Source organism: Lycorma delicatula, chromosome 2 (genome assembly GCF_047948215.1).
Source record: "Lycorma delicatula isolate Av1 chromosome 2, ASM4794821v1, whole genome shotgun sequence".
NCBI lineage: Eukaryota > Metazoa > Arthropoda > Insecta > Hemiptera > Fulgoridae > Lycorma > Lycorma delicatula.
Window position 1 is genome coordinate 56,393,271 of NC_134456.1, and position 19,946 is coordinate 56,413,216.

Below are 19,946 nucleotides of genomic sequence, written 5' to 3' on the forward strand. Positions count from 1 at the left end.
GAGTGAAACAATTTTTCGAAACAATGTTCCAACATTTTATTTTCTTGTTTTATAAAATTCAACTATGTTTTTTCTTCAAGTATTAAACTTGGAAGTAATAAATTCGTCACTGAAAAGTTCAGTACATTTATTTTAATTCTTTTGAAGTGATTGCGAAAAATTATATTAGCTTTTTGTAATTATATAAAACACATTTACGTATTAAAATTTATACATTTGTTTCTATTTTTATAAATTAAAGTAGGTATTGATATATCTGAAACGAAAAACTGATTTAATGTTTCTATTTTGAATAAATTTATGACATGACATTTTATATAATTATATTTTAAATGTTTATAACAAAAATATACTTAGGATTGAAATTTGTTTGCATTTTTATAAGAACTTCATTTACCCTACTTAGATGAGAAAGTTTATATAATCTTTTGTTTGTGATTTAACAGAAAAATTTGTATTTACTTGTTACTTCATTCTGTTAGTCCCAGTCTTTCTTATGACTAAAGCATGTAAATCACTTGAGACGCAAGAAGCGCTAATCATAATCATTTTTTCTGAGAGTAATGATGCTGTCTACACATTCAGTTCCTGTATTAAATATAGTGGACGTGTATACCTTTACGATGAATATCAGTTGAACTTTGATCGGCGTAATATTACTATGTGCTGCAATATATATTATTTAGTAAAGAAGATAATGGAAACCTTTTCTCTCCTTAATTTATGTAGTAAACGTAGCTCAGATATTGTTATTTTTAAATATAGCTATGTATTTTTGAGAAATGAATTGAGTTTCATATCAAGCAGCCTGTAATCGTAATGTCACCACGTATAAAATATATACAAGAACATTTGTAATTTACTAAATTGTACTTAGGTTACGCCTAGATGTAGGGTAGACGAAGTTTATTCATAAGCAACTCAAAAATTGGATTCCGAATTTTCGTAAAAAATGTCATTTTAGCTAATAACGTATATTATAAACTAAAATATTTAAAATATATAAAGTCTAAGAAGGAAATTAACATTTGCAGTACATTTTCTTATGGTGTTAATATACTGAAATTAAAATTGTTATAGGAATTCAAATCATTCTACAACGAATAAGGTGTAAATTCTGGAACGTAACCGAACCCAGTATTGAATATTTTATCATTATTTTTATTTGTTTATTACCTTTTTTCAAATTATAAAAGTTAAAGCAGGTTAATTTTAATACATTTAACCGGAAATTAACTTTTCGTTTTGACGTACTTAATTTTACTCTATATGTAGCATAATAGATATATACTCCAGTGAAAAATTACGTTGCCTTAATGAAAAAAATATATATAATAAAAATGGTAGTTGAATAAAAGGATAAAATAGAGCGTAAGGGATTGTGTAAAAAAATGTTAAATAATGAAGAGAAATAAATAAAGAGTAACCTTGTAATGAATGGTGACTCATTGGCGTGACGCTATCCCTCTTGTCACTGAACATGTGAAATGTGCTGCAAGTCAACATTTCTTCTCTTTTTTAATTGACTTTAATATAATATGTTACTCCGGTTTCTTTACTTCACAAATGTATTTTTTTTTTTTCATTACAAGTATTCCACTAAACAATTCCTTCACGTGTTCACAAATATTATAAGGCAGATTATTATACTTTTAAGATACGCTATTTTTAATCACAATTCAGATGGTAGACCATACACTTGGAAAAAAAATGTATTTAATATGTTAAGTACAAAAGTGGCATTTTGCTAGTAGATGGTAATTTTTATTTTCCGGATTATTATTTACTACTACAGAGGTATTGCTTTCGATAAAAAATGATCTTCGAGATTTTTGGTTTTTTTTCTATAGACCTCGCTACGAGAACAATAAAAATTTTACGTAAAAAATTCCATGTCTGTGTGCGTGTCGTCTACTAAATTTCTTTATATCTCAGATGTTACCAGAGTACCCAAATAATTTGATATTTGGCATGATGCCTTCTGTATATGCGGCATTGATGCCGTTAAAATTTGATACTGATATCTTGCGGGAATAAAGTGATAGTAGTGGGTGGGAGAGTCATATCTTGCGATGTATAGAATTTAGTGAAGAGCTTACTCTGACGCATTTTGAGTAGTAGTTAAGATATTCACTGCCAAAAACTTATTCAAATAAAACCAACCCCACTCTTAAAAAAAAAAAAAAAATATTATAATTTCTTTAGTTTTTTTATTACTTCTGTTTATTTAAATTAAAATTTAATATTACGGCTTCCAAATACGGAAAATTGACTTTTTTAAATTTTAGTAACAATGTGTTTGGGAGTGAGATGATATTATCGCTTGTTCGCGGCTCCGATTAGGATATTGAGAGATTGACAATTGAAAATGTTTAAATTTCAAATTTAAACTTTAGTTAAGGTGGGTGATCGTGTTGAAAATCTATTCCATGTAGTATTCACTGCTTTTACGATAATATTTCATGATGTAGAATTTATCAGCAGATTACTACACTGAAGATAATAAAACGTCTGGTACATATTAATTACTATCTACCCGCACATATAGCCAAAATTCTATATAAAACACAGAAGAAATCTTTAAGAACACATTCGGTGACAGAAAATGCATGACTTTAAAAGGTTAGCTTCATCCATGAAGTCAATTTGTTCGGCAGTAACATAAAACTGCTAACCAAACAACCGTTTTAGAAACAAGGTTACTATACCATTTTAAAACAACTAAAGAAATTTATAATATCATATAAACAAAATAAACGCATACAAAAAAAGTAACCATAATATGAAAATTTTTAAGATAGTACATAATAATTAGGATTTTGACTTACGTATCTGAGTAATATAAAATTTATCTTCTCAATAATTTGGAAAAAATAAATACGTATTAAACAAACAGATATATTACAGATCGCTTTTAGATTAATCGATTACATAAATAATTCCTTCCCCTCTTAAACACGGGTCTCATTACAAATGCATCACTGATAACTCCAGTGAACAGTAGAATTAAAAACTTTCAATTGACTTCGATAGGTCAAAACAATAAAAATATTCCATAGTTAGTTAACTTTCTGGATTCGGCCCCATAGATTGTGCATCCCTTGTTCGTGGACATGTGAGTGAGATATAGTCTTGTACAGACTCAGGCCAACCGTTCCTGAAAAGTAGTTAATTAAAACCCAACCACTAAAGAACACAGCTATCCACAATCTAATATTCAAGTCAGAATAAAAGAGCGACAGCCTTTGTTAGGATTCGAACTTGAGAACATATACTGATTTCATTTCAAAATCAGCTGATTATAACGACGAGTTTTACCACTAGCATAGCCCAGCGGGTTATTCCGTAGTTTATAAACTATAACAGTTATTAAAGTAGTGCATTATTTCAGTAGATTTGTAATGGTTTTTTTTTGAAACGGATTTTAATAGGTCTCATTCATTTAGCTAACTGATATCCCTTATCGGTTAAGATATAACGGAAATCTATTCGTAGGTTAAAGTCAGGAACCCCATTAGGTTCCTTAAGCTAAAATACAGGTTGCTTACTTTAGTTGCCGTTTTTAGACTAGATATCAATTTACACACGTTGATGAAAATGTAAAACTTTGCGTTCTTAAGTATTTACAAAAAAATTCCTGATAAAATAAGTTTAAAATAAATTAAAAAAAATAATAGACTAATTTTGTGTAAAGTATGTAAATGTGGCTTGCTTTTTATAAGATTATAAAAAAAATATATAAATTAAAAAAAGGTTACTTTATTTTTTACAAACTTAGAACTATTTTCTTAATCGTAACACTGTTATATAATTCCTTCTTTAAGTTAATAAAAAAGTAAACTTATAGAAATTTAGGTCAGAATTGTTTCATATACCCTGAGCATATATAAATGTACATATAGGTCTTTAAAGTTTAAGTGAACAAGGCCATCTACTCCATCTTTACGTTCTCATTTCTTGTAAATAGGAAGCGATGCAGCGTTAACATATATATAAGCTTATTTTCACTACGAATAATGATTTCGATTACATTTTTTAAATTCGTTGACACTTTTTGCTGCTTTACTCTTATTTCTGAAATTCATTCGTAAAATTGAATACCAATCAAAAAACAATATTTTGACTGAAATATTAATCTTTTTAAAAGCCTTTTGCACATGTGCGAGCGCGCGCGCGTGTGTGTTTCTATGTGTTTAATTAGTTTGTAATATTATCTATTAATACCGTTGATTCAATCCTTTTAAGATAAAATAATTTAATAATTTTTATAAAAAAATGTTGATCGTTCATCATACAATTAAGTTTTTTATTTTTATTTTTGATTATCTTAACTTAATATTTTGTCTCTTTAATAAATTAGATAATTTCATTTCATTTCATAATTAAACATGGGTGAATTAATTTTAAGAGAATTACTAGAGCAATGGGCTTTAAACAGTTTTATTTTCCAAACTCCTGTTGTAAAACACTTCGTTAAAGATTTCATAACTGCCTGTTGAAACAGAACTAGTTCATTCATAGTGAAAAAAAAGTAAAAATATCCATGGAATTGAAATCAGGGTTAACGATGTCATCTTACTTATTGATAATTGCACTGTTTAATACTTTTCTTAAGTTAAATCAGTATTCTGTGGAATATATTAATTTATGGTGTTGTGAAGTTTCAGCGTCTGCTTCTTCACCGTACGTTGTAAAATGAGAACGAGTTGATCGTCTTTCTATTTTTGTAACATTTGATTATATTTTCTTCTAACCGCTAACGTTCTCTTAAAGAATGTTCAACTTAACAGTTATAAATGTTCTCCTCGGTTCTTTAAAAATAATTATTTGTAAATAAGCTTGTAAAGACAATCGCTAACAAACTGTTAAAAAAAAATTAATTTAAACTAGATCGAATTTTTATCGTGAAAAATTCAGTAGTAATAAAGAAATTGGTTAAAGTAAATATAAATTTAAAAAAGGACCTTCAATTATATATTTTAAATAAAAATAAAAACTAATGATGATTATGCTGAAAAATAAAACCAAAAAACAATATTTAGGAAAGAGTTCAAAAAATAAGTGTAAATAAGTGTAAAAATAATAATAATTTTAAACTTTTTTCTGCTTTCTTATTGTAGAAGAAATCAAAGATTTTATTTGTTAACCTGTTTTTACTGATTATGACAAAGGGATCAAAGAACATCAATCTTTGATTTTCCATTTTGCGTAATGTTTTCTATATTTTGATATGTTTCATTATTTCTTGTAAGTTTTAATGCGTCTTTATCCTTTACTGGATCTAATATTTTTCTTCTTTCTTTCTTTCCTATATTTTCCATATTTGTATTCAATTATTATTACGTATTATTAATATAATTAATATATTATTGTATTAATATAATTAATTTTTATTATTATATATTTTTTACTTTAATTAACTTGTTTTACGATTTCTTTTTAAATTATATTTACTTTTATATATTTTTACCTATCTATTGAGTGTGATAATTTAGTAATTGAAATACTTACGTAAATAACCGTTTATTATGCCTTATTTCTAAGTACATCTTAACTTTAAAGTTCTTAAAAGTAAAGTTCAAAATATTTATTTTATAAAATATATTATTCTGGTTTATTACACTGTCTGTACCATGCCTGCATGGCAATGTTTTATATAATCTAAATATTACCTTACAATTTCACAAATTTTTGAATAAAAGGTTAAAACCATTTAAAATTGTATAGACAGCTGTTTGAGAAATTCAGCATTGAAGTTTTGTAATTTTAAGTAATAATTAAAAAATAACGCGTTTGGCAGGAGTAAGATCTAATGTTAATAGAACGTTCATAAAATTTTTTAGAGTTAAAAAAATTCACTATTCTTAAAAATACTTGAATTGAATAAAAATATTTTTAAAATGATCTAAACCCGGTACAGATAATTTCTAAATTAAAATTCTCTCCTCCAATAGATTCTAGATATGTTTCCATACGAATGATGATAAACTTTTTATGCTATCCTCCTATCTTTTAAAATTATGATTATTTTTAATTAAAGATAGTGAATTTAAATGGATTTAAAATTGTTTAAAATGTACACCACTACAGATCTTCATAAAATCAATTATTATTATAACCTACAACTTATTTCTTGTACTATCTTTTAATTAAAGAATTATTTATTTTTTTGTACTGTTTAAATAAAGAAGAATCTTTTTGATGCAAAATATTACAATTTTTTTCTTGTAAATTTAATGAATTTTCTGCTAAATTTTATCTAGTTTGCTTTAGCAGTCTACAGTTTGGACCGTAATTTTCATCTTTCATTGGTTATAGACTAAGATTTAATATTTTTCCAGTGATCGTCAATTTTATAGAAGTAATTCCCATTTAGACGTTCTATATTTATGTAAAAATTAATTTAAAAAGGATTTATAGAGAATTACGTTTTTTTTCTTTTCTAGTGTATTTTCTAGAACACTCCTACAAAGAATGATAAAAATTTTAAACAAAAAGTGAATCATTATCATTGCAATAATAATAATAATAATACAAGAAGTATAACCAGTCCTCATTTTAGCCGTATTTCTTTAGGATAAGAAAATTCCTCGATCTGGATATCAATCACGTAGCCACAACCACTCTCAGATATGTAGCCTAGCTTTACCTCTTCTGTTCGTGTTCTGCATACCCTTGTAACCAAATAACTAAATAACCAACAACGATAAACTAAACTTTCTAGAAAATAACTTAGCCCCTCGTCATAGTCTCCCTTTACATTACCATTCGTCTGTAAACTCTTTCTCCTAGTTTGTATCCTAAAAAAACTCCATTTCTCACTAAAACAGAGACGAAAAGAAAATTAGATTCTCTTCCTCCACATTTCACCCACTTTCCTTCTCTACATATATCTGTCTCACTCAGTGGTATTTTAAAACATAGCCGACTTATTCTTCTTGGGATGAGAATTTTTGTTTTTTTTTTATTAAATTGCATATTCTCTCACACGTGTTCGATATGTACAACAGACTCTATTTGCACGCACGCGCGTGCGTGTTTTCAAAATCTAAATTATCATATATCATGAAGCCTAAATATTCGCTTTTAACGAAATTTATTGCAACTTTGTTACGTTTACAGAATTAAGAAGTCTTACATTACTGCTTGCAGATTTATCGAACTTGTACGGTTTTAGTTGATATCACAGAGAATGCCTTCTTTCCCTTAATTTCTAGGTAGTAGAGTTAACTTTCATTAACTGTAGCCATAAAGCTAAATATTCTAAATAAATAAAATTGTAATATTTTCATTTATCTTTTATTATTGATTGTTTTATAATATAAATTTTATAAATAATATTACTATTACTTTATAATAAGGTTTTCCTTCCATTAAGTCTAATAAATATGATTATATTTAAGTCAGAATGTGTGAATGTATTTTTTTTACCGTTGTTAACATTAAACTCAGGTTTTTTTGTTTCGATTTAAGTAATTCATTAATTATTATTTCCATTAAATGTTGAATTTAGAGTAAATTTATTCAAGTAAACGCCTTTTTTAAGTAGTGAAACTTAAATAGAAACTGTATTAAATTCTACTGCGCTATATTTCGTGTAGTAATATTTTGCATCGACTAAATCTGTTCTATAAGTCAGCGTTTCTCAACCTTTCAGTATTTGCGACCCGACTTTCAATTATAATTTTAATCGTGCCTCCTCTCATACAATATCAATGTACACAAAACTAATGTATTTTGACGCTAAAGCTACACTACGAACGTAATTACAAATCTTAAAAAATACCAAGAATAAGTAAATTTATTGAAATTTGGCAACACTGATCCCCTACATTGACAAAACTAGAATGTATGCCTCTCTATTGCTCTCTGTTGTTCGCCCATCGTATCGGACATTCTCGCGGCTTTGCGAAAAGTTCCGATTTGTCTCGAACATTCTGGAACGTCTGCGCAAAAATTCCAGCCACTGTCAGTCGAATCGATCCTTCTATCGCTATCGAATCTATCGTGATGTTGTAATTTGCGTGTTAATTTCAATTCACGGTATTAAATATTCACGCCAGTAGATTTATACAAAATGATGGATAAATTTTTAAGTGAGCGTAAGTGAACATTAGACGAAAAGTGAAACATCAAGTGCACAGACCAGTACGGTTCCGAAAATAAAATCAAGAATACTTAAATTTTGGGTTTACCAGTACTGAAGTAAATGATACAGAAAGGCCCCTGTGTTCATTTGCTCAAATATTTTGGCAGCAGTCAGGATGAAACTTAATAAACTTAAACGACATTTAGAAACGCTTCATAGTGAAGAATACGTTAACGAACACCGAGAATTTTCGAATTAACATTAAAATCATATGAAAAGCAAACATCTTTTTAAAAAGAGCCTTTGTCTGTGAATGAAAAAGCTTTACTTGCTTCTTACAAAGTTTCATATAAAATGGCCAGATGTACAAAGCCTCACACCATTGGTGAAAAGCTTATTTTGCCAACTGCAATTGAGATGTAGAAACTATGTATGCAGATAATTTTGCCAAACATTTGCAGTCCATACCTCTATGGAATGATATTGTAGCCCGTCGAATTGGTTATATACCTGAAAATGTACAGCATCAGTTTTTGGCAACTTTCGTGACAAATCGTTTTCAATTTAACATGGTAAAGCAACAGATAGCAATAAAGATGTTGTTTCATTGCCTATGTTCGATTTTGTGATGGTGTCAACAGCAGAAGAATTACTTTTCTGCAAACCAATAGAACTCAAAGCAACGGCACTCGAATTACTTGCTACCTTAAATGATTTTATAAACGAGCGCAACATAGACTGGAAAAAGTGTGGCAGAATATACACTGATGGTGCTCGTTCAGTGTCTGGAAGATTCCACAGTATAAAAGGACTTGTGAAACAAAAATCTTCACAGTGTGTCGGCACATTGCATGATCCATAGAGAAGCTCTGTTTCAAAGAAATGAATCCTGGTCTGAATATTGTGCTAACGACAGTTGTAACCGTAGTAAATTATATAAAAATGAGACCCTTAAAAACAAGAATCTTTTCTGAACTCCCATGTCTTTACAATGGGTGCAATACATTCAGCGTTATTAGTTTATTGCAAGGCAAGATGGTTATCTCGTAGAAAATTTTTTCAACGTGTTTATGAATTAAGAGATGAAATCACCATTTTTCTAGAAGAGGAAAACCGACTGGAAGCCGAGAAGTTTCGAGGTGGTTTATTTGTGATGGAATTGGCTACTTGAGCGACATATTCGAGAAATTATATACCTTGAATCTTCAACTCTAAGAAGCAAATACACATACGTTGGATACGAGTTATAAAGTTAATGCTTTTTAGTTTTGTTGAAAATTGGAATTGTGAAGCAAATATTTAAAGCAAAAAACCTAGAAATGTTTGCAAATGTCGATGAATGTGTTAAAACTTACAAGGCTGAAGAAAAACATGTGAAAGTTGTTTTTGTACCAATTAAAAATCATTTAGCCATGCTGGCAAAGAGTTTAAAAAAGTGTTTTCTTGCTGACGACAACTTGGTAGCAAGTTACAAGTGGATTAGGGATCCATTTTAAAATACACCCGAAGGACTCTCAACTGCCGAAGAAAAGATCTTCATAGACTTCACGGCAAGTGGCGAAATCAATAGACAATTTAGTAATAAATCACTCTTTGAATTTTGGGAAAGGGTGAATAATGAGTTTTTGCACTAAAAACAAGAGAATTTCGTATACTATTACCATTTTCAACATCATCCTACTTTGTGAAACCGGATTTTCTGCGGTGGCTGCTTTGATGAAAAAATATAGATCTCAGCTAAATAAAGAAAAGAACTCTGAGAACTTATTTCTAATATTAAACCTTTCTTCGAAAAACTTTGCTTTGCAAGACAATTAAAAGAAAATTATGCAAGATTATTAAAAGAAAATTAAGTATTATTACTAATAATTATTAAACTTTTTTTAATTTAGTATTTATAAGTGAATTATTAAATACATTGTCCGTTAATGATACAATCTATTTATAAGTGTATTATATCAGTGTAAATGCATATTTTCTTATTTATTATGTCAGAATGTATTTTGTTTTGCTTTCCTTTCAGTAAATTAATAATTCTTTTTAATAAAATTTTCTTTCAATATGCTCGCACCCCCCGTTTAGTGTTATCACATCCCCCTAGGGGAGGAAGCTCCACAGGTTGAGAAACTCTGCTAGAAATGATATAAGATAGATTGTATAAGTGTACTAGCTGTACGGTTCTCGCAAGGGAATTTAAAAAAAAAAATGTTGAATATTATTTGTGTATTTGTCATAACCGGCAGATATTAGCGACTAAAAAATAATGAGGAGAGTGTCGTATTTTTTTTATAGCGAGTTGTATCTGGGTATTATACTATAATTTTCTGTAATATTAATCTGACTACATAATATTTAAATTAATGTCTCTTCTTATTTCAATTTGTAACTGTTTTGTATGAGATAATTCATAAACGATAAAACCTATTTAGCAAACCTTAAAAAGTTAATTTACGTTAACAAGATATAGCAATTTACACTAATGAAATCTCAGCCATATTTGGTATTTTTTGTTAATTGAAATATTTACTTGTGGACAGCATTTTTAAAGGAAAATATATGTTGTGCATTTTGATGCTCTTTACAAAAAATAAAATAAATATTTATTACAGCTACATCTCATTATGTGTATATTAAAATTTACTTGTAATATATATTAAATATAATTTATTATATAATTATATAAATATAACTATAATGTGTGTGTGTGTGTGTGTGTGTGTGTGTGTGTGTGTGTGTGTGTGTGTGTGTGTGTGTGTATATATATATATATATATATATATAAATACGACAAAAATATTAAACCCGTTCTTTTTTTAACTTTTTTTAATTTACACGCTTAGGATGCATTAAGAAAATAATTTCAACGAATGAAAATCATAACAAATAAAACTTTGCAGAAACTTAAATCTAAAACTAAATATTTTAAATGTTAAATAAACGTTTCTTTCTTTTCATACCTGGTGAAAGAGTTTTTTTGTAGAATAGATAAATAAAAGATTTCAGTAGATCAAGAATTAAAGAAAATTCATCTTAAAACATGTGTGTTAAAAATTTTTCTTTTGGTATTTTGACCGCTGGTTCCTTTCGGATTATAATTAGGATCTAGTACCCAGAGGAATGCCGAACAGTTCAGGTTGTTATTAAAAATAATGAGATTTAATTGTGAGTTCACCGGTGAGTTTCTTTATATCGCTAACCAACACTTAGTATTGATCTCCAAAATTGATTATTCCTTATTAACCGGATACTTTGTTTTTCGTGGAGGCTCTAACATTCTTTTGAGAAGTATGTAGCTGTACGGTAGACTCTACCGCATCCAAATTATATTCCTTCGTAGAATTGGAATAAGAGGCTGAGGCCGTAAAATTAAAGAAACTAAAACTTTCGTGTTCAAAATAAACCTGCTTGTACTGAATACAGATTTATTAATTACAAATGAAGTATTAAAAACAGCTGTAAAGATAAATAATTGAATCGTTTTAAATGTAATGTTACAGGAAAAAAATTAAAATAAGCTAATTAGTGAACTATGAAATTACTTGCAACCAGATTTTGCAGAAGATTTTTATGAACTATGATTCTTAATTTAAAGAATATAATATGTTTATATACTATAAGTATTATATGTAGAGTACTTTTTTCAATCAAGGGAATAATATCATAATTTCTTCTACAAAGCGTATTTACAAGGAATTTTTTGTGCAGATATTGATTAAGCGCGTGAAAATAAGTTTTGTTTTTGAATCGATCTTATTGTAAGAAGTGGAAAGTAAAGGGGATAATAACGATGGAAGAAGAGTAAGAAGAAATAGTGAGGGATGTAGTAACAGCAAGGGGAGCAGCAATGGACAATTTGTCGCCATTAAAGGGAGAAAGATTTATGAGGCAAGGCCATCGCAGGGATTGGGAAAAGAGAAGGGAGATGGGCCCTAATTGCCACCGTGCACAAACACCCATCTTACTACTTAGTAATACTGCTTGTTACTACATTCACTATTACTGTTGTTACGCATAAGTAATGGGGTACACAAAATCTAGAAGCAACACAGCGCTTGAAGGTTGATCTTCTGTAATAAACGAAATTTTCTACCGACTTTAATTTCAAAACGTTTTATTATTTGGAAATAAATCCTTTTTATTTCTAAATGACTTATTAAGCTTGTTTTAAACCTTATAAAATCATTTGTTTAGCCGGGAAAAATGACAATCACCTTCGAGATAAAGTAATTAATTAAATTTATTCCTTTAATTAATTTTTACTTTAAGGCGAAAACCCTCTTCAAATTAAGATTTTTAAATTTTTTTCGGAAAGTCATTTTGACCGTGATGTTTTCTTTAAAAAATCGATTAAGAACATATAGATTCTAAACAGATTAGGTACGTTTATTGTTCAAGTTGTATTGTATTAGAAACGGTTAATGGATATAACTTTACCTGATAATCATCTTGGTCCCGAATTGGGCTTCGTGTTCTACATCAGAATAGAAAACCTCTTAGGATATTCTCAAGTATATTGGCAGATCTCTCTCTTTTTTCTGATTAGCCTCCGGAACCACCGTAAGGTATTACTTCAGAGGATGAATGAGGATATGTATGAATGTAAATGAAGTGTAGTCTTGTACAGTCTCAGGTCGTCCATTCCTGAGATGTGTAGTTAATTGAAACCCAAATATTGGCAGACCTGCTCACATTCAAAGATCGCAGATAACTCAAAGAAAATCCCAATTCATAATAAAGATACAAGATGTTTCTGTAAATAATTAGAAGAGAGCGAACATGTCTTATCTTATCGCTACTGCTTTTATTGTCCATTTAAGTATACCATTCTGTTTTGTCATTTCTGTTGTGTTACTGAGTAAACGGATTATTACTACGTCTTTATCTACTAATTGTGCAGAATGCAAAAAGGAAGTTACAGAAATCGATAGAGATAATTAATGTATGAAACATAATGAAATGCCATTGATGTTCATTCCTAGAAATGGCATCTCCATTTCATTGTTTATTAAACATCACTACTCTTAGAAAAAGCAAATATGAGTGGTGTTTGTCCTTCGTGCGAGCTTTACATACTTCACACACATTAAAATGAATCGGTGGAAGATAGTCCTGTAGGGCGAAGGAACAATATCTCTATGGTGAAATATTGAGTTAAACTTATCTTGGGATAAATACCAAAATCAACTTCAAAGAAGATATTCTAGTATTTTTTTTTTCTTTAATATCATTTATCATATGTGAAAATAAAAAAATTTAAGAAATAGATGTGAATAAGGGAAAATACTGCCACGTAAAAAATTGATCTAAAGGTTTCGATTAATCTATACGTAGCAAGTTTCCTAGTACAGCAATTTTGTTTTTTAATCGTCAGTTTGTACAACTGTTCTTTTTTTGACTGGATCTGCTGATTCTCGAATAACTAAATTGATTTTATTCTAATTATTTATTAGCGGTCAAGGGATACGTCACTATAAGTGTAAATTTTACGATTCTTGCCAATTTCTTCCAATCGAAAATAAATTTAATAAAAATAAAATTTGTTTTTATAAAAAATATTAGTCCTCTTCTATGTGGCCATTTGAGGTTGTACAGAATTTTATTTTTGTATAAGGATATTCTATGGTGTAATAAGGTATAATGAAATCGATCTTTTTATTTTTTTTTTATTTATATACCTATGATTTCTTTACAAAAAAATTTTTATTATGATAAATTAAATATAATAAAAAACTGTAAAGTTACAGTTTCTGTAGAATTCCTACCTCTTTTTTGTGACAGATGTTATTTAACACCGTGATTTAAAGTTTTTTTGTTTTTTTTATTATTAATTAACTGTTCTTTTAATTTCGTGTGCTTTTTGTTACAATACTGACGTGCTTGATAGCAATAGTAGAATAGTTCACTTAAATTTTGTCGAATATTTTTAATTTGTTTATTAAATCCTAGCTTAGTCAAACGTAATAAAATTTATGGAATGGAATGGAATGCAAAGTTGGCAGGAGTCTATTACTCCCTACTTTATCGCAGAACCTGGACAGAGTCCCTTGCTGCTGGATCATTCTAATCGGGCTTGTTTTTAAAAGGGTTATTTTTAATCTCGGATCTAATTTTTCAAGTTTTGTCTATTATTATTTTAGTGAATTTAAGACGGATTTAATTGCATTCCAATCCGTTGTTAAACCAGCGTTATCGAACCCATTTCATGGGCCGACCGCGGAAGGCTAGGCTTATAAAGCCTGTCCTCCCGACGTAATTCCCCTTCCCCGTCCACTGAAGTCCTTTCGGTGCTAACTCTTTAATAGGCTAGCAGGAATACGCCACAACGGGGCACTAGCTATAAGGAGGGAGCAATGCGTCCCCTTTTCCGGAGGAGTCGCAATTGCTGGGTTATTTTGTCTTACTGTAAGTTTTGAAATAGGAGAGGTTGTGTAGAAGCTCCTCATCCGCAATAATAAAATTTAAAAAGTATAAATAATTTACAGTTATTTTTAATGTCTACACACTACAGTAATTACACCACATATTTAAAATATCTTCATGCGAGAGTAAATTTATTTTTAGTTCGTCAAAAGTAATAAAACATGAACACACATATATAGTACTCCGCATAAAGGTTTATATGGAGTACGATATATGTATATTGTTAAGTGCGTATCTTTTACAATTTATGATCCCGCGTTTAGTAGGAATTCTTTTTCTGTGTAATATATCTTCTCTTAACAAATCTTGTCACTGTAGTCTTTCGAAAAAATGCATAGAGTACGTATACGCTTAAAATATCAGTAAATTAAAGAATGCCTTTCCTATAATCTCAGTTACTAAATTAAAATAACTTGTAGAAACTCAGTTCCATCCCTCTTTTAATCTTGTAATCCTTATTTTTTAATTTATTTAAGGTTTTATGAAGATATAACACACGTATAAAATTATATAAATTATTTCGTGGATCACACAATAAATTAAAAAGAGTATCTAATGATTTAAAAAAAAAAAGTTTTGTATTTTTTATATATAAATATCGTTTATTTCTGTATATACTCGTGTATATATATATATATAGAAATAGTGATTATTCTTTGCCGTGCTTAATGTATATAGTTTTTTTTTTATTTCATTTAAAACCATTATGAAAGGAAATATTTTAAGTTCGAAATATAAGTTTTAAGTTTTAGGTAGATTTCATAAGAAAGCTACCTATTTTAATGGATAAGATGATTCGACTTCCGGAAAATTTCGACATACCTTTGCGTTTCGCAACTCCCAGGCCCCATTACCACCATCAGTTAAAAAGTTTATATATATATATATATATATATATATATGTGTGTGTGTGTGTGTGTGTAGATTTCACTTTCTTGTGGACACGATAACTGCCGTAATTTTGCCCCAATCACTTTCAAATTGATACACAAAATATAAACCCGAAATCTCTGTCGAGTTTGTTAATGGGCAAAATCGGACCATAGCGGTGAAAATGGGAGGGATTTTTCGAAAAAAAAAAACAAAATATCGCTATAACTTTCTTATTAAGTAATCGAATTCGTTTAAAGTTCTTGCTATTCTTTGGATAAGGGTCTAAAACTTATCCATTAAAGTTTTTTGATATCACCAACCATTAGCTCAGGGGGTGAAAAAATGGGGTTTCGAAGACAAAAAATCATACCGCCCTTAATAGGCACAGTATCGAATCGGTTTAAAGTGGTCGTCAGAAGTAAACAAACTTGTGTCTGAAACAATTTTTTATATGACCTACCCTTACGGCAAGGGATGACCAAATTTTTGCTGGAAATGTAAGAAGATGGAGCTTATCGTTTGCTGAACATGTGAAACTTTTTTCGCATTCAACCATTGTCGTATTGAGTAAATTTGAAGTTTTTCTTAACTTTGGAAATCTTTTTATATCCCCTACTTAGCACCCGTGAAATCTACCTCTGCCTTCTGGCGTGCCGAAAGGGATTTTTTAAATACAGCCGATTAGTTTTTTATCAGGTTAATCTTAGAGCTAATGTTTATTTAAAAGTCTATAACACAGTACGTATATTTAATTTATTTTTATACATTTATTTCATTATATTCCGTGCACGTCATATTATTTATTATATTTCATATTTTTAATACAATTTATTATATTTATTCTGACAATTTTCTAATAAATCTATTTGTTTGTGATATTTCATTATTATTAATTTTATTTACATTTTTATTTAAATTTCTTTTATCGATTTTCTTTATACTCTAGGGAAATAGTTACGGCTTGTAAAAAGCAGTTGTGTTTATGTTACGTTAAACTAATAATTTTGTTTAACAATTTCAAAAATTAAACATTTAAAAGTTAAAAATGTTTATTCTTAATTAATAAAAGCTATTTTAATTCTTTTTTAATTAAAATTACCATTTTAAAAAATATTACTATTTTTTTTTTTTTTTTCAGCAAATTGATTTAGAACCCCGAATTTGATTTCTGATTAATATTTTACGCTGTACGTATTTTTAGTAAGTACTTCATTGCTGAAATTTTTGCTTCTTTATGAATATAATTTGAATAGAAAATTTTGTTTTTGTATAATTTATAGTATGCTTCTCTCAGTTTCTCTTAAGCTGTCAAGTGTTTTTAATAACTGACAATCAAAATTGTGAACTGAATCTAATTTACCATCACATTGTATGAAATAGGTTATTTTATGCTACTGTGAAAGATAGTAATATTGTAATCAATCACCAGCATTCATAATTATTTCTACGTGATTTAGATCTTTGCCCTAATGTTTGATTTGAATTGTTTTCATTTATTCTATCTTATAAATTAAAATAAGTAACCCTACTTTATGGAGCTAATTTTCTTTAAACCAGTGTAAGTTTTCCAGAATATATTCGATTTTAATGCCAGATGAGCCTGTTTTAAAAAAAACAATACCAATAAGACATATAATATAATATAACTAATCAGTAGTATTATTGTTAAAAAAAAATTAAAAATCGTTTTTCAGTTCGTACGGTATTATAGTGTATTTCAAAACTAATTTCTTTAATTGAATCTTATTTCATAATTATTTATTCCATATATTTACTGTATAAAGTAAAAATTCTTTCTTGGTCATTTTGTTTAAAAAAATATCAGCATAACTAGACGAGTGAATTTTTTGAATTATTAAATGCGTACAGCTTTTTAAAATGATATAAATAATTGTAATATTTTATAAATAAACTAAATAGATGTCAACAAAAAATATTGAATTGCTACTTAGTAATATGATAAATATTCTTAATTCCGTTCTTGCTCTACTGGAAGTAGGAAGGTTTGTTTAATAAATTACAAATCTTCCTTCAAATCTCGTCCGATTATATTCTTAAAAGTAGATGTCTTTAAAATATGATCATTTATCACATTTCTATTTCTACTAAGGATTCCTATATAATTTCTTCTGTTCATCGACATCATCATTCAAAGCATTTTTCCAGTCTCTGCCAAAAATAGTCACGCAACATATTAACTTACTTGAATATACTATGTTAAATTGCATTGTGTAATCCATCAATTGCCATAAGCGGTGTGTGTGTGTGTGTGTTTATAAAATATTGTCAACCATGTGCACGCAAAAATGATATTAAACATATTTTATGATACTTACATTTTCTAAGTATATCTTTATCAGTACTAACATTGTTATATAGTCTATTTATAATTTTATATACTATCCCGTACTATGTCCCTAATATCGATCATGGAAATTATTAAATAATTTATTTGAATACTAAAAATTTATGTAATATTTAATAATAAATAAATATATATATATAAGTTTGTTACTTTTCTTAATTTATAAATATTTTCAACAAAATAACTTAAAAATTATTAAAATCAAATTCCTATTAATAGCCGTCCAGTTGGTTTGGAGGTTAGCTGGCTTCTAATTTAGCTTCTCTCGGCTTCCATTCTCGAAGGTTTTGGCGTTTTTAACTTACCGTTTCTCTATCTCTTTCCTCTTTAAAATGAGGGTGTGTAGCAGGCATGAGGTGCCATAAAAATAATAATAAAATTATTATTATAAAGTAAATAATAATAATAAAATTATCATTGTTATAAAACAATTATTATTATTTTTATTATTATTATTATAAGTTAGTAACTCGGCGATTGGGGGCCTCGCAGTCACCAGCTCCACTAGACGAGGATAAAGCGGAGCACGTCGTTAAGATGTTGTTCCCGGCCCACTCGGTCCGTGCCGAGTGGGACTACAGCGACGTGAGCGACTTCCCGCTCTTCTCGATGGAGGAAATGGAGGGAGTCCTGCGGTCGCTGAAAGGCAAAAAAGCTCCTGGTCTCGACAGTATACCGGCCGAGGTACTCAAACTAGTGGGGAGCTGCAGGCCACGTCTTCTACTAGACATGTATAATTTATGCCTGAAGGCTGGGTCTTTTAGCGCCAGATGGAAGACCGCGCGTCTTGCGCTAATTCCCAAGGGCAAAGAAAACCCAGAGTCGCCGTCCTCCTACCGTCCATTGTGCATGCTTGACACAGCTGGGAAGGTATTGGAGAAGCTGCTAAAGAAAAGAGTGGTTGCGGCGATGAATCAGACAGGCGGCCTGTCACCTAACCATTACGGTTTCCGGCAGGGTCAGTCGACCCTACACACAATTCAAGAGGTTGTTGAGGCAGTGCGGCGAGCAGAGGACCACAATCATTTTTTGCGACGTGTGGTCCTTCGTAACGAGAAGGACCACACAGTTGGACGTTAAAAATGCTTTCAACTCCGCACGGTGGAGCGATATGATTTGGGCCCTGGAGCATTCGTTCCATTTTCCTCAATACCTCCTCAGAATGGGGGACGCATATCTGAGGAACCGTAGTCACATTTACGAGACCGCGGCAAGCAGGCGTAGGACTACGATCACCTCAGGGGCGGCGCAGGGGTCGATTTTCGGCCCCGACCTTTGGAATGTCGTCTACATGGCTTGCTGAGGCTGGAGATGCCTGAAGAATCTGTCTTGGTTGGGTACGCTGATGACGTTGCGCTACTTGTCGCAGATCGCGATGTGGAGCGCGCCCAACTGAGGCTCAGTCGAGCCACGCACAGAATCTGTGCCTGGCTGGAAGACCATGGATTGTCTCTAGCCCTCAGCAAAACGGAGATCGTGGTTCTAACGAAGCGTATCGACATCCTTCTTTCCCTGCGGGTCAGGGTAGAAGTTGTCGAGACCAAGCCGACCGCAAAGCACCTAGGTATGATGATTGACCGAAAACTTAGCTTTGCTAAGCAGCTTTGTAGAGCCACCGACAAAGCCACGAGAGTCGTAACTGCTCTCAGCCGGCTCATGGCGAATGTCGGCGGACCGAAGGCCAGCAGACGGCGATTGCTGATGTCCACGGTGCATTCCATCTTGTTATACGGGTTGGAAGTGTGGGCCCAGACATTAAGAGTTGCAAGAAATCGGAAGCGGCTCGCGCAGGTGCACCGCACCGCAGCCTTGCTTTCTTCCGCGTATCGGACGGTCTCCGTGCCTGCAGTACTTGTGGTCGCCGGCGTCATACCCACTGCTATTTTGGCAAGGGAGTGCCAGGTGATTTACAGGAGGCGACGAGCAGGTGAAGACCGGGTGACCATTGCCAACGAGGAACGCACTCGCACGTTCCTCAGATGGCAAGAGACCTGGGACCACGAGACCAGAGGACGATGAACCGCAAGGTTTATTCCTCTGGTCAGACCGTGGACGGAGCGTCGGCATGGAGAGCTGGAGTACTACATGACCCAATTTTTAACGGGTCACGGGTACTTTTGCGCTTGCCTCCATGTTACAGGGAAAGCGCCGTTTCCCGACTGCCTGTATTGCCCCTGTGTACGGGAATACGCTGAGCAC